At 34.9% G+C, this 15718-nt stretch overlaps 1 protein-coding gene across 1 annotated transcript in view; it reads right to left on the reverse strand.

The window, feature by feature from the left end:
- Positions 1-529, reverse strand: part of LOC126758996 (uncharacterized) — a 332624-nt gene extending 332095 nt beyond the window's left edge. Inside the window, exon 1 of the mRNA XM_050473510.1 lies at positions 386-529. The gene's annotated coding sequence lies outside the window, so the exon portion shown is untranslated. The remainder of the gene's footprint in view (positions 1-385) is intronic.
- Between the last annotated feature and the right edge of the window lie 15189 nt (positions 530-15718).

The raw sequence follows: 15718 nt of genomic DNA on the forward strand, positions 1-15718 counted from the left end.
GTGAAGGGTATATTAGCTTCGGTGCATCCGAAGTTAACGTTTTTTCTAGTTTATTATTAAGATTTATTTTTAACTCTTTAGTTTGTACATATAACAGTGGAAGTGTGTTTTTAAGTTTATTTACAGTATATTTAGTTTTTTTCAGTGCATATAACCGCTTAAAACATAAGTAAATACAACTTTTCCTAAATGTCTAAAGTCAGTAAAATATTTATTTTCTGACACTTTTCAAATAATTTATCTTAAAAAATTTTAAAATTTATTTTAAGTAAACTTTTCCATTTTAATATAATTTTCTAGTAAAAATATGCAAATAAGAAATTCTTAAAATTTTAACTTACTTACAAAATACAAAATAATTTGTACACAAATACTCTGTACTCACCTTTAGGTTTTAGCGGAAAAAAATTATTGCTCTCCTGCACTGATATTATTTGTTTGTTTATACGAACGACGTTGTTGGTTAATTAGAAAACGACGATAGACGAACCGCGGTAAAACGAACGCTTGACTTCACATTTTACGAAATTTATTTAAATAGATATTAATACACTACAACACTATTATGAAATATATTTAAACACAAATTAATTCACTTAAGCACTATTTATGAAGATATACATACATATGCATGTATATACTATATACGATTTGCACTCACTTCGCTATTAACATCATATTAACATGCATAAACATGTCATAGCAAACACAATTACCCATTCACACTATTTTATTTCACTTTACACACATTTTTTGCTTTTACAACATTAGCACTTACAACTTTTCACTTAATTTCAGCTTTTATTTAATTCGCACAACTCGCACTCAAGATTATTAATTAAAAAAACACAATTTAAGAAGCACTTTTATTATAAATTTCTTACGCGTTTATTATTATTTTTCCCGCAACACGAACTGACGCGCAATTTAACCATTGACCGATCGCGATTGAAAAATTCCGATTGACTGACTGTGAGCAAATGTGAAGTGAGTGTGTAGAGTTCGCCACCACAGCGACAGGTAATGCTGTTGTGATTGTTGTATGTGCAGAAGACGTTCGTTTTTTTGTTTTTTGCCCACCTTCCTTTGCAGTTGCACATCGTAGCATAGCGAAGGGGTAATGCACTCGCTACATGACTACTACAATACGGTGGTTGTTGCTTCTCCTTGAAATGTTGTTTTGTTTACAAATGATTTTAACGACAGAGGTGACAAATGAAAGAACTCGCATGCGATTTTTTTACATACTTTGAAAATATATCAAAATATATATTTAATATAAAATTTAATAATACAATAAGGTGCTTTGAAAATGGACTATATTAAACAATATTGATTAAATGCGCATTTTGTTTTAACATTTCTTTTACGAATAAGGAGAAGAAAAAAATCTGTATTACGAACTTTAATCTCCACTTTATAATTTTTTTAAATATTTGATCGATAACTTTTTCCCTCTTCTTTTGTATAAATTGTAAATTGTAAAAATAATTTTCATTGAGGTAACTCGGTATAAAGTCACTTGGTAGTTCGCAAAGGGAAGACATACAATTGTCAGAGAAGGATTATTCCTGAATTTCAATTATATATCTTACCCATTGATCGATCAGAAGTTAACTATAGTAGAGAAGTAGGCGTGGTTGTTGTCCGATTTCGTCCATTTTCACAATGTGACATAAGAATGTAAGAAGAATGCCACGAACTAAATTTTGTCGATAACGATTCGTCGGGTCCCGATATAGAATTTCACCAAAAAGTGGGCGGAGCCACGCCAATCGTCTACCGGTTCCTATAAAGTTTTTTTCTCGGAGTTAAAATTTAATGTCTCTGGCCTATTTAGACAATGATTGTTTGCGCTTTTAGTAGTTTTTAACAGTACCTTAATAAAGGGACTAAGCGGGATTATCTGCCGATTTCATTCATTTTCACACTGTCGGTAGGAATTCTTATAATATTTGTGTTGGGCGAATTTGGTTTAGGAGATATATACATTAAACTTATTAGAGAGCATGGCCACGACCACTTTTTTAAAAAAAATTCCACCCCTGTGCCAAATTAGAGTTTTATATCTTAATTATGGCACTTTATAGTTTTTCGGTTAATGACGTTTTGTGACAGTGGTCCGATTATGCGAACCCGCATACCAAGTTTCATTAAGATATCTCAATTTTCACTCAAGTTACAGCTTGCACAGACGGTCGGATGGACGGACAGACAGAAATTAACTCGAATTGAGTCCTGAAAACTTAGTTAAGACCTCCTACGAACTAATGATTGAGTCTTGGCACTACAAAATGCTTAGTTGAATTAAGTTTAGACTCTTCTATGTTCCTACTATCCAATAAATAGTTATGATTAGACCTATCACAGTCCAAAGAAATACGGCATGCCATAAAAGTTCGAGATATCTGAATAATCTATAAAAAGAGCCCAGTATTCGCCAATATTAGATTTCTATAAGAGCATTTAATTGCAGAGTGAGTCCGGTTGATTTCAATAGATCGTACTTGGATTTAACCTAAAAGAGAGCTCAAAAATAATAAAAAGTCTCATCAAAATTGTTGGAAATGTGTAAAAAAGCTTGAGGCACAAGTTTTCTTCACTTTGAGTTATTACAGCGAAGCTGAACTTTAGTCAAAAGTTTCCCAATATCTCGACAGCTTCTCTATGTGTTGCTAGTATCTAGACTCGACAGCTTCGAGACACCTTCGTGGACTTCTACGACTAAATTGAAGTCTCGGAATAGACGGAAGCAAAGAGTGAAACAATCTTAAGGACAGCCTTTGAAAAAGTAAAGTCTCGCTATACATTGAAACAATATAAGTAAGTGCATTGAGTAGGAGAGATCCAAGGGATCGCAGTGGAATATGGGTAAGTAATCCAAGCAAATTATACTAACTGGAAGGGAAAAGCGACTTAGAACCACTCAAAGGTTGCTGAAGCTCAGTTTGCAAGCCAGCAAAAAGCAAGTCATGCATTCTGTATGTACAAAAATGTCAGTCTAGATAAATACCTCTCTATAGTTCTGCCTTGTTTCATGTTTGAAGAAATGACTAAAAGCTGAAGATTCAGTTTAGATACAATAGAGCTTAAAAAGTGACAATTGGTGTACTCTCTAATCTTAACTTAATGAAAATTTGTCACATTAAACATTTACTCAGCTCGTCAGCTCGACTTTAGTCCCTCATTACGCTTGTCTTGCTATATTTTGTTTCGCTGTGATGGCAGCTCAGTACAGCGCTTTATTTTGCATACTGCATAATCCATTTCTTAAGCGCTTTCTTCTTCTTTTATGACTTTTATTTTCGTTTCTGTTGAGGCGCTGCGGTATTACCAACAACAATTTTAAGTGGTTCTCAGCAACTCAAGTCAAGTCTACACTAACATCTTTCCCTGCTGTCTCCGCCTCTTTAGCGAGCTCTTTTGGTTATTTTGATTGCGAGTTTTTTTTTGCATAAGTATGTTTCTGCTTTCTGCGGTTTAGCTGATTTATATGGACACATTAAAAATCGCAATCAAACAGAGGCGAACGCATACATATGTCTATGTACATATGTATATACATATCATCAACACGTGCCTCGAAAGTGGAGAAGAAGTTGAATATGAGAGTTGAAAGTGCAAAGCAGCGAAATGAAATGGCATTAAATGAAATGAATTGAAATGAGAAAGTAAGCATGTGGAAGCGGAAGTTGTGGCTGGAAATGAAAATGAAATGTAAATGCGAAAATAATGGTGAAAGGCTAAAGGAGGTGGTTATTTGAAGCGAAAGCACGCACTTTGCCGACATAATCGTGCTATTAATAAGACTAACAATACACAAAGAAGATGAGTGAGAACAGCATACAGGCATATAAATAAGTACGTACGACTGCAGTATGATTAAATGAGTTTTAAAGAGTCAAAGAGGCAACAACAGCAGCTGTACAGAGTGGATCTTCACAGAGGAATGTGTAGATGTTATGTTTCTTGAAGTCATTGTCGATATTTGTATGGGCTTAATAGGAATGTGGAGTCTATACTCCTTATAAGGTCTGAATGAATTTTAAACTCAGCCTGACGTATTGTAACAACCTTCCAAAACGGGCTTCGAGCTTAGAAGACCCAGCAAACCTGAGGTAGAATTTTGATACTTGAACCATCTTAACGGATCTGAGCCAAATATTACAACAGCAGCTTAACTCACACGTAATAAAACCAAAGATCCAATTAGCGAAATAAACCATTGGTAATGCTAAATTTCGCGTCGAAGTTGACAGTTACTGAATTTTAAGCGAAAGTAACTCAGAAGTCCTTAGTCAATGACTTGTTTGTTTTCTCAGTCTACTTCTGTTAAAGAACTGACTCATAACTCAGCATTAGCACACTAACAATTTAAATCACGACAGTTGGGTCTACATAACCGGAACGAACCCAAATTTACAACCGGACTGTCCAAGAATTGCCAAGGTTCTGGACATAAAATGTAAACAAAAAGGTTATTGCCTTCATAAAATGTAAACAAATGGGTCATTGATCTTAAAATGTAAACAAAAGGGTCACCGACCCCAAATTGAAACAAAGGTTGTTGACTTGGTTAAATGTAAAAAAGGTTATAGACTTGACTAAACGTAAACAAAAAGGTTATTGTCTTCATAAAATGTAAACAAATGGGTCATTGATCTTAAAATGTAAACAAAAGGGTCACCGACCCCAAATTGAAACAAAGGTTGTTGACTTGGCTAAATGTAAAAAAGGTTATGGACTTGACTAAACGTAAACAAAATGTTCATTGCCCCTTTAAAATGTAAACAAAAGGGTCACCGACCCCAAATTGAAACAAAGGTTGTTGACTTGGTTAAATTCAAACAAAGGTTGCGAACTTGGCTAATAAAACGAAATTTTTGCAAATTTAATCGAGTTTCTATAAAAAAAAAAGCTTTCGTTAGAAATAAGTTAATTTTAAAAAATAATATTTTTGAAATATAATTTCACGGACCTTAAATATAAAATTTTTAAAAGATTACTAAAATTTGAGTAAAATTATGCCACAGGTTTTTGAAGACAAACGAAAATTTTTGAAAAAATAACTATAATTTAGATAAAAAAAAATATCTAAATTTACAAAAAAGCAAAAAATTACTTTTTTCAATAATAATTTAGTTAAAAAAAGTTTTTACAATTTTTTTAGAAAAGTTATTAAATATTATTTTTTTTATTACATTTTTCTTATCTCCTCTTTAAATAACTAATATGAAAAGAATTTTAACAGCTTTGTAAAGTTTTTTCTTTAAATTAGAACGTTTGAGGTGTCAATTTCCTGTAAGATAAACATATTTCTTTCATTATCTAATTGCATTACACGCACTTAGGCACAAACAATTTGCAACAACAATTCGAACAAATGAAGCGCGTAATTCGATTTTGAATTCTTAAAGCGAAGCAGCAAACACAAAGAAACTCTTTAGCGAGTCAATCAAGTTCAACTTAGCGTGAAACGTTTTTGGAAACAAAATTTAAACGAAACTTGACTAAAAACAATAAAGATTTCGAGGCAAACAATGCAACAAGCCAATCAAAGTTGAACAATAGCAATTGCATAAATCTCAAGCAGACAAAGAAGTCAGCTAACATAGATAACTCCTCCCACAACAAAAAATCAGAAAATAAAGTAAGTGAGCGTTTAAATAAATAAACAGCAACAAAAACCATAAGCGCTTCATTGGGAAACAACACATAAATTTGAAAAGTGAAATCTTCCTAGTATTAGTGCGCTTAAATGCACACGTACTGATGTACCGTTATATGTGAGTGCGTGTGGGTGTACTCACTCCTCTATACGTTATTTATAAATATTGTAGCTCTTCATATCATTTTATTATGTCATAGAAACGTGCGGAAGCCACTGTTGCATATAAATAGTTACACTGGAAACAATTTTTTAGGTTAGAAGTGGATTTCAGAAGTAAGAAGTAACTTCTCTGGAATAGAACCTTTTTTAAAAATTATTACTTCTAACCGATAACTAGTTAATGTTGCACGCCTAAACTTAACACCGATTTTAGATCCGCGCTCATTTACGCTGATTCACCACTCCTCGAGTCTAGGAGACTAGCTAGGCTAAATTTGCCATTAAGACTGAAAAGGATGAAATTTTTCTGAAACCATTTCGACCACATCGGCTTAAAAGTGGTGCACTGCAGTCTGAAATTGAAAGCATTTGTTCACCAAGAGATCTTGATGACGCTGGCTGTCTATCTTGACGACATATCAACTCTTAATGAAGTCCTCTCTGTACTTTGTTTGAAGGTTAGACTTCGGATAGCGACACCCAAAGTCATGCCAACAATGAATGCATCGATGAGACCTTTTATTTGTAAGTAAACAAAAATCAGCTCCCCGAATAGCGAAACTGACTATGTCATGCTGATTGAAGAGCTATGAAAATCTTAGCTGGCATTATCTACGGCTTACGTACTGTCGTCAAATCTGAACAAAATATCGCTTCAACCGTTTACAGTTTGATTAACAATCCGAAGAACTCCATCTCTATACAAGCAAACGAAAACTTAAGAACCGATGTAGTTGTCATAATCGCGCCCATCTAAACCAAAAATCACACAAGACTAGGCGGCACTTACAGCACAATCTTACAATCTAGAAACTTGAGACATATTCTAACAAACTTTTCGTCGTCCAGGTTCTTTTAACTATTTTCATTCTAGGGTTGGTTATCGAGCTCTTGAAAATTCCAAGGGAACTCCATTCAGTAACTTTCGCTTTCTTAAAAGAACCATTAACAATTCATTCAACTTAACACAGAATAATCACTGGATTTCTTTTTAGCGCTTCCTTTCTGGTTCTGATTACCGATTTTCCTGGTCTAACCTTCACACACGTCTGAGGTAAAATTTCACTTAGTTTAGTGAGCTTCGTTTGAGCTATGACCAAACGGACTCGAACCTTATAAAGAGGCAGCACAGCCACAAATCTTTCTAAGTTTTGATTTCTTGCAAAAATGAATACAAGAAAAAACATGGCGATTAAATACTCTCGACTCAGTTACTTTAATGGAACAGTTGAAAAATTTGTCGCTAGTTTAAGACGGTTAGACTTTGATTCAATTAAAAATATTTGCTAATCCAAATGCCGAAACTAAAACTAAGTGTTTATAGGAGTTCACTGAATCCGAAAACTTGATGTCTAGATTCCGTTGGTTCCTCATAAGGCAATCCTAGTTCTAACAAACTTTTGCAAGTGTAGAGCACTTATAATTTGGATGAGTACAGGATTCGAGGCTAATACAATTTCATCTATGTAGGAATTGTTAGTAAACTTGACCTTTGTTCCATGAAGTATAGTAAAAACAAGCCCTGACACTATTTGCGAAGGATTATTTCACTTTTTTTACTCATACAAAGGAACGAACTGGTTTCGAAATTAATCGGTTAACTACCATTTTAGTAGTCGGTATGTTTCATTGACAACATAAGTGTTATTTTAGCTTCAGAATCAGTTAGATATCACAGACGACGTAGCTGATATTGTTCCTCTGTAATCTTGGATTAGGAAAACCAATCTCAGTTCAATTGTAGATGGTCTGACTAGACACTGTCCAATAGGTTCATACCTAGTGCAGCTTCGCAGCTATTTTCTCGGAAGGTACTTTCTAAAGCCATATGGAGGGAGGGAAGGTGGAATCATCTTCTCACTTTCTATTCTATCGCTCGACTTTTTCCAGGCTAAAATCGAAAAACTGGCCAGATACCTGCGTCAAACCTAGTTAAGTGGCTGAGATTGTATTAACCGCCTAAACAAATTTGTGGTAAGCGCAAAACGTTTCGTCAATTTGTGAGAATCTTATTTACTATTTTTAGGAGTTGAACATTGCAAATAGTCTCAGTCTTGAGAGCAATATGTGTTTCAAGTCCTTAAAGAAACTAACAAAGTACTTCCTGGTACCTCAAATGGTTACTAAATGATCCCGAAATCAAAACTGTAATTCTTGAACTTCTAATCTCACACAAAATTTGTTTTCTGCTCTCAGTGCAGAGTTATTCTACAAATTTACTACACCATGGCTCACCAGTGCCATACGTGACTGCTGTGTAATCGAATAGGCATTCAGGTATGTCGAAACTCACATCCAAGTTTTGATCGTTTTGAGTTTCATTTCTTCCATTCACTTTATTGCACTGAGTTTGCTTAGTGTTTTGTGTATATTTTCTCTTCTTCTCCTGTTATTTGACTATTTTCTAACGGTAATTGAACCATTGCTACTCGTATTTGCCGAAACCGTCGCTTTGTCTTAACAAGAAATGGAAACCTGAGTGGGTATACTCTCTTTATTGTTTTTATTTTTCTTTTTCGGTTTTTATTTCACTATTTTGCGATTTCATTGTCGGCGAGCAAAAGTTGTGGCATCTGTGCGGGAGTCGTTCCAATTTTTAAACGCACATAAATATATTATCCAATGAATTTTCGTACGTGTTCTAGTGCGGAAATTGCCGAAAATTGACAATAAAAGTATTTATCTCTCTGGGAATTTTTCTTTTCTTTTATTTTTTTCATGTGCCGAAAGTGCAGCCATCATTGTGCGGTGCGTAGTGGTGCATAAATTGTGGTTTGGGGTTAGTTTGAAGCTCGAAAATTAAAATCTTTATCAAATTGGAAGGATATGAAATTTGAGGATAATTTAGAAATTAATCCGAGTTATTTGTTTAAGGTTAGATTGTGTGTTGCCACAGTTCTACAAAACAATTATTTTTTAAAAATTCTAATATATTTTAAATTTACCTAAAATACGTGTAAATTATGTATATGTAGGGACGAAAAAATAAAATAAAAATCCATAGCTCTGTAAAAGAGAGTTGCCACCCCCCAAAAAATATTTTTACAAGCTCCAAATCTTATTGAAATTTACTGAAAAATATGGGCGCAAATTCTATAAAAGCACTAATGTATACAACTAAATTGTCTATAGATCTGTAGAAGAGAGTTGCCACCATCCTAAAAAATATTTTTCTAAAGATTCTAAAGTTATTTAAAATATACTTAGAATATGCGTACCAATCATATGAATGCACGAATAAAAATAAATAAATTTCCAAACTCTCTAAAAAAGAGTTGCCACTCTTTTAGGAAATACTTTTAGAGGCTCCAAGCTTATTTGAAATTTATTAAACACATGCGCGCTAATCTCATAAAAGTACGAATTTATATAGTTAAAATTGCTACAGTTCTGTGAAATGGAGTTACCACCCCCATTTTTTTTTGAATATTATATATTTAATTGAAACTTACTTCAAATATACTTTAACTTCTATGAAAGCACTAATAAAAATAAATAAAAACTATCTTTTAGAGAATTGCCACCTTTCTAAAACTTGCCACCCTCTAAAAATATTTTTCTAAAGATTATAAATTTAATAAAACTTACTTACAATATTAGTGAAAACCTTATAAAAGCACGAATGAAAACAATTATATACATATGTATGTATGTATGTATATATTATAGCTCAGTAAAATAGAGTTGCCACTCTTCTAAAATATATAAATTTAATTATAACTTACTTTAAATATGCGTTTAGATTCTATGAAAGCACCAATAAAAATAAATAAATTTTCATAGCTGTGTAAAATGGAGTTGCCACCCTTCTAAAAATCTTTTTAGAGCCCAAAATGTTTTTAAAATTTACTGAAAATACGCCAATCTTATAAAAACACAAACGAAAATAATAAAATTTAGATGGCTCTGTAAAACAGAGTTGCCACGCTTTTTAAAATATTTTTCTAATTCTAAATTTACTTAAAATGTGCATTTAAATTGTAAGAAAATTCGAATACAAAATAATTAATTTTTTCCCCGCCTCTGCAAAAGGTTGCCACACTTCGTCATAAGTCATTTATAATCAATTATATCTAATAATAGTAGCTTAAAAAGCAAATAGTTTTCACTTCGAAGCACTAACTAAGAATTTCAAACTTTCCAATGCTTTCTCTTCGACTGCTTCTAACAACCATTCTTTTAATACAGCCATCTCTGCCACTCCACTCTTTCAGCTTATTATTTTTCTCCATTTCACAAAAACATTCTGTACAATTCTTCGACCTTATGCCAATTTCTTCGGCTATTCTTCGCCTGCTCTCCATTGAATTTCCACAATTAACTGTAAATACAACGCTTAGAACCGTTGTGTAACCGCACGCCTCCTCTTTGTGGCAACACCGCCGACCACAATGCAATTTAACTCCAACCGAATTGCCGGTGGGCGCAAATAATTTGCTGAACAGTGTTAACCAAAATGGTAAATGATAAGCAGTTTAACTCAGACCATATACAAATACTAACACACACATACATATGTTCATACATACATATACGTATGTATAGACACTTGGCCGAGCTTAGCGCGTTATAAATCGGTATTATTTTAATTGAGAGCGAACAAATGCTAATGGATGACTGAGTATTGGTAATTGAGCGATTGAGTATCAATAGACTGTGTGAAATCAGAATTGTATCAAGTAAGGAAGGGCTAAGCTAGGGTGTTAACAAATATTTTGTACACTAGTAATTTGAAAAGATTAAATTCGGGAAGTAATGGATGATCCAAGTAGAGGTACTTTTTTCAATAGCCTTTTTTTGACAGATGAGTCATGACAAACTGTCATGTTACTTTCATTATGGTTTGGGATTTCATCATTGCCTTACGCCTGAACATCTGGTTCAATGGATATTAAATAAACAAAATTGCCGCATTTGGGACGAAGTGCCACCTGAGGAGATTCAAGGACTGTAATTTCATCCAGAAAAAACAACGGTGGTTTGGAATCTACGGTTCATATTCTTTCAAAAATGGTGCCGGTGAGAACGTAACCGTCAATAGGGACCGTTTTCACGCCATGATAACCGATTATTTGATGCCTGAAATTGAAGCTCGTGATCTTGACGATATTTGGTTTCAACAAGACGTTGCCACTTCTTATACATCGCATCAATCAATGGATTTATAGAGAGAACACTTCGGTGAGCAAATAATTTCACGTTTTGGGCCGGTCGATTGGCCACCAAGATCGTGTGATATCACACCGTTCAACTTTTCCAGTGGGGATATGTAAAGTCTAAAGTAACCGTTAGACTTTATCCTGTAAAGATATGCAAAGTCTAAAGTCTATGCAGACAATCTTGCTTCGATTCAGGCCTTGAAGCAAAACATCAAGCGTATCATTCGCCAGTTACCAGTCGAAATGTTCGAAAGAGTCATCGAAAATTGGACTCAACGGATGGACCATCTGACGTAGTCGCGGCCAACATTTGAAGGAGATAATCTTCAAAAAATATATGCCAAAGAATGTTCCTTCGAATGATAATAAACATTCCCCATTAAATTTGAAGTTTCTGTGTTTTTTCTTCAAAAAAATAGTTAACTCTTTAGATTAGATCAACCTATATTTATATGAGAAGTAGACGTGGTTTCGCTTCGATTGCCACCGTAATATAGGACGTTGCCATGCCCCTATTCCTATGAAGTTCTATAAAACTGTGACTGGCTCTGGTTCTTTTGTTAGTGGTTACTGGATTCGAAGATGGATTCCGGACTTCAATGTATGGAAGATGTGAAGCTTACTAAGTGCAAGTTTTGTTGAGTAGGCCCTCGTTTTGAGCCTATCTAAATCCTGATTTCCTAAAACACTGGATTGTTTCCATTTTCACACCGTAATATAGGAGCGTCAAGTTGGTTTTACGTATCAAATTTTATCGAAATTATATGAGGTGGTCCTTAGATATGAAGTTTCTTCTTAAGGTGGACGTTGCCATGCGAATTTTTCTATGAAGTTCATTTTTACTATTTCGGGTGTTGCCTTTTTAGTAGTTTTTAACATAACCGTTATATGATGCGTGGGCGTGATTATCATCTGATTTCCCTCATTTGCAGTAATAAAGTAAATAATTTCAATTTAAAATAAATTCACCTTAATTCTAGCCCGATTCTTTACCCTCAGCACTTCGTTCTCTTCACGCTTCAACGCTGTGGTGATCCCTCTCGTTGCATTACAAAGCAACTTATTTTAATATCAATTAAATTCTCGCACATTCAATTAAGTTTGCTGAAATTGCGCAAGACTGCAAGTCTCTATTGACTGCGAATTTCTAAAAGTGCAATTTGCAACACAATTTGTCATTTATTCGTATTTCTGTTGTATGCAACAAATTCGTAATTAAATTAATGCCACGCAACAAAGGTGAGCTAAGAGCGCGGAAGATAAGGGGAGAGAAGGGGAAGAAAATGCAAAAGAGTGCAAGAGAAGTGCCTCGCACAATTTAGCGCTTATTCTACGGACAGTTGCAAATGAACAAGAAATGCCACGAGGGTGAACGGGAGAGCGAGAGAGTGTGGGAAATAATATAAGCATAGTGTTGCCATTGCGCGCAAAGGCTTAAATATTGAATTGCGAGTAATCAGAAATAGGTAGCAGGATATTTGGAGCACTCTAGTTGATTTCGTGTATTTGATTACGTAAAATATGCAATAATTTAGTAAATGCAATAAAATAAGAAGGTGAAAACATTTATTTCCGATTTAAAACTAACAGCTACACGAGTTCTTGTTCGACAGACACGACACAAGGAAACTCCAGAGATAAACATTATACAAAAAAACCCCATTTAAATAAAGCTGGATATAAGAAAAGCTCTATGAATGGCTACAACAAGAGCAGTGACCGAGAGAGGGTGGAACACTGAGCACAATTGCTCCGTGCTCGAAGTTCTCAGAGCGGTCCGGTGCTCTGCCACAATTTTTTGCGGATTTGTTTCTTCAACAATTCAAAGATCAGCTCCTGGGCTATCGTCCGCGATTACCTCCACTTTCTCTAGCACCCTGAACACGAGTTAATGCGAAAAGCCTCATGCACCGAATTTCCAACTACGGATCGCTGCAGCATTGCAGCAAAAGCATTGAATTTTTTATTAACTGGTAAAGAAAGGTGAATCACTTACGATAAAGTCAATCGAAACGTTTGTGTTCGGATGACAGTAAGCCTGCCTGTAGCCAAGCCCGGATTCACAATTACAAAAATGTCTTTTTATGTGTTTTATGATATGTGCAGGTAATTCATTATCGACTATCAGCTGCTCTCTAGAGCCAAACTCTCAATTTTGATCGGACTTTCAGCAATTGGAATGCCCAAAAGCGGCTAGTTTAGGCCAATAGGAGAAAAATAGTGTTCTATTAGGATAGCGTCAGGCCGCACATATCAATAGAAGCTCGCCAGGAGCTAGCAAGTTATGTTGGAGGGTTACTTTCCTTCCATCTTGTAGTTCGGACGTGGCACCAAGTGATAAATACCTGTTCCTGTCTATGGGAAATGATTTTGATCGTGAAAAAATCACTCAAACTGTCTCAGGTCGCCAATAGGGACAAAATGAAATTAGCTTCAAAATTGCAAAAAGTTATCGAACAAATAAAGATAATTTTTTTAAATTATTTTTTTTTTTTTTAAATTAGACCACTAAGAAAATAAACCAGTTAGGGCGTATTGATAGTAGTAGATATTCATAGCCAACCCAAAACTCTTATGTATTATACATTTTAAGGAGTCCTAACTATCAAGACCATTACTGATTCAGCAACTAACTTAGAGCAACGAAGTAATACCTAGCCGGTGGTTCCGTGGGAGAGTCCTGAGTTGGGAGTAGATTAGGTTTAGCGGATGAAAGTTCCGCACTTCGGCTTTCGATGCTTCCCCCTACTATAAAAAAAAGACTCCAAACCTCATCGCTCTCGATCTATGGAACACAATGTAAGGCATGGCTACTACTCGTTGATTTGTGAGTTCGAATTCCGATAGGTTTCATTGTGGTAGTCAAATAAAATCGTATAAACCTACCTAGACAAATAGAAGTTAGATATCAAGTACCAGAAGCGATATTTCCCAAACGAACCAACGCTTTCAAACTAGTTATAGTGAGGCTCCTCTAAAATTAACTTAGTGGCAATTAGTCTTGATAAATATGTACGTATATCAGCTAGAAAAATTTAAATACGTATTCTACAAGATTAGAGAAATCACACTAGATCTCCGTCTCTCTCTGTTACCGCCAATAGTGTTTCCATTCCATTATAGAAAACTGTGACGGTTTCTGGTTTCTTTTGTTAGTGATTACTGGATTCGAAGATGGATTTCGGACTTCAATGTATGGAAGGATGTGAAGCTTACTAAGTACAAGTTTTGATGAGTAGGTCCTCGTTTCGAGCCTATCTAAATCCTGATTTCCTAAAACACTGGATTGAAATTATATATTATACACAGCTTGCGATCGTCCCGAACTCGTCTCTCTTAGAACTAACTAAGAGAGCCATTACTTAGCTCATCTCTAATCAATACAAAGCACAAAGGAGGCAAGAGGTGACTAATTTTCATCCAACATTTTTAGACAGAAATCTGATAACGACTACTCAGTTATGATATAAAGCCCAAAAATAAGCTGAAAGATAAAACGGAGTATTGATGGTGGATTTCCGATTGCGATTTCTAATTTTTGTTTTTATAATTGGTTTTTCAAATTAGTTCACAATTTCAGTATATGAAATTGGTATTAGAAAAAACACACACGCAAGTATATGCAACCAATCTCAACAGTTCTTCCTAACTCAGTCTACAGACCCTCATCTCTCAGCCCACCTCATCGAACATGCTTCAAATGTCGCGCAGCTAGAAATCACAAAGTTCGTTTTAGGTTTCATATTTTATTAAAATTATTTTTTAATATCATTATGCTCTCATTAGTTGTTGTTTTTAATTTTTTTTTCTGCTCTGTCATTGCTGCTGGCTTTCCAGTATAATCTGCTTATCGGCAAACAGCGGTGACAATCGTCTGCTGGCACTGCCACGTGCACATACGTATATGCGCGAATTATGGCGTCGATATGTAAGTGTGAGTGAGTCGAGTCAAATCATAAGTATTTATCACACATATATGTATATATACATACGTACTATATATATGTATATAAACATTTCCATACATGTAAGTCATATAAAAATTTATGTATGGGCATCTGCGAATTGGAGCGTCAGCGCTGGCGCTTGCAGTTAATTCCCCAAAGGCGCGGCTAACGGCGCTTAACAAAAGTCGCAACATTTTATATAATATGTACATATGTACATATATTCCCCACAGCAAAAAAGCGCAAATTAATGATACATTTATATTTCAATCAACTAAAATTAGTCAAATATATATTTTTCTCATTCTAATTTTTATACTCTTGCAACATGTTGCTACTTGGTATAATAGTTTTGTTCACCTAATGGTTGTACATATAAGTATATCACCTAAAACTAAGCGAGATGGATATAGAGTTATACATACTATATACAAATGATCAAGATGATCAGAAAAGTTGAAATCCGGGTGCGTGTATATCTGTCTGTCTGTCCGTCCGCCAGTGCAAGCTGTATCTTGAGTCCAAATTGCAAAATTTTCCCGTGGCAGTGGGATAAAGAACTGCCCGTAGTGACGAGAATATTGCTGGCGCTAGCGCATCAATTGAGGAAGACCCAAATCAGTGTCTCACACGGCGTTCTCAAGCGTTGGACATCTCTATGACGTCGTTGTGGCGAATTTTGCGAAAATACAAGATCAAATTGACGCAAGAGCTGAAGCCGCTTGACCACGAGAAGCGTCGTATATTCGTTAATTGGGCCGAGCAACAACTTTAAAAAAGAA

This window comes from Bactrocera neohumeralis, chromosome 5 (assembly GCF_024586455.1).
Source record: "Bactrocera neohumeralis isolate Rockhampton chromosome 5, APGP_CSIRO_Bneo_wtdbg2-racon-allhic-juicebox.fasta_v2, whole genome shotgun sequence".
In the NCBI taxonomy this organism is placed as follows: domain Eukaryota; kingdom Metazoa; phylum Arthropoda; class Insecta; order Diptera; family Tephritidae; genus Bactrocera; species Bactrocera neohumeralis.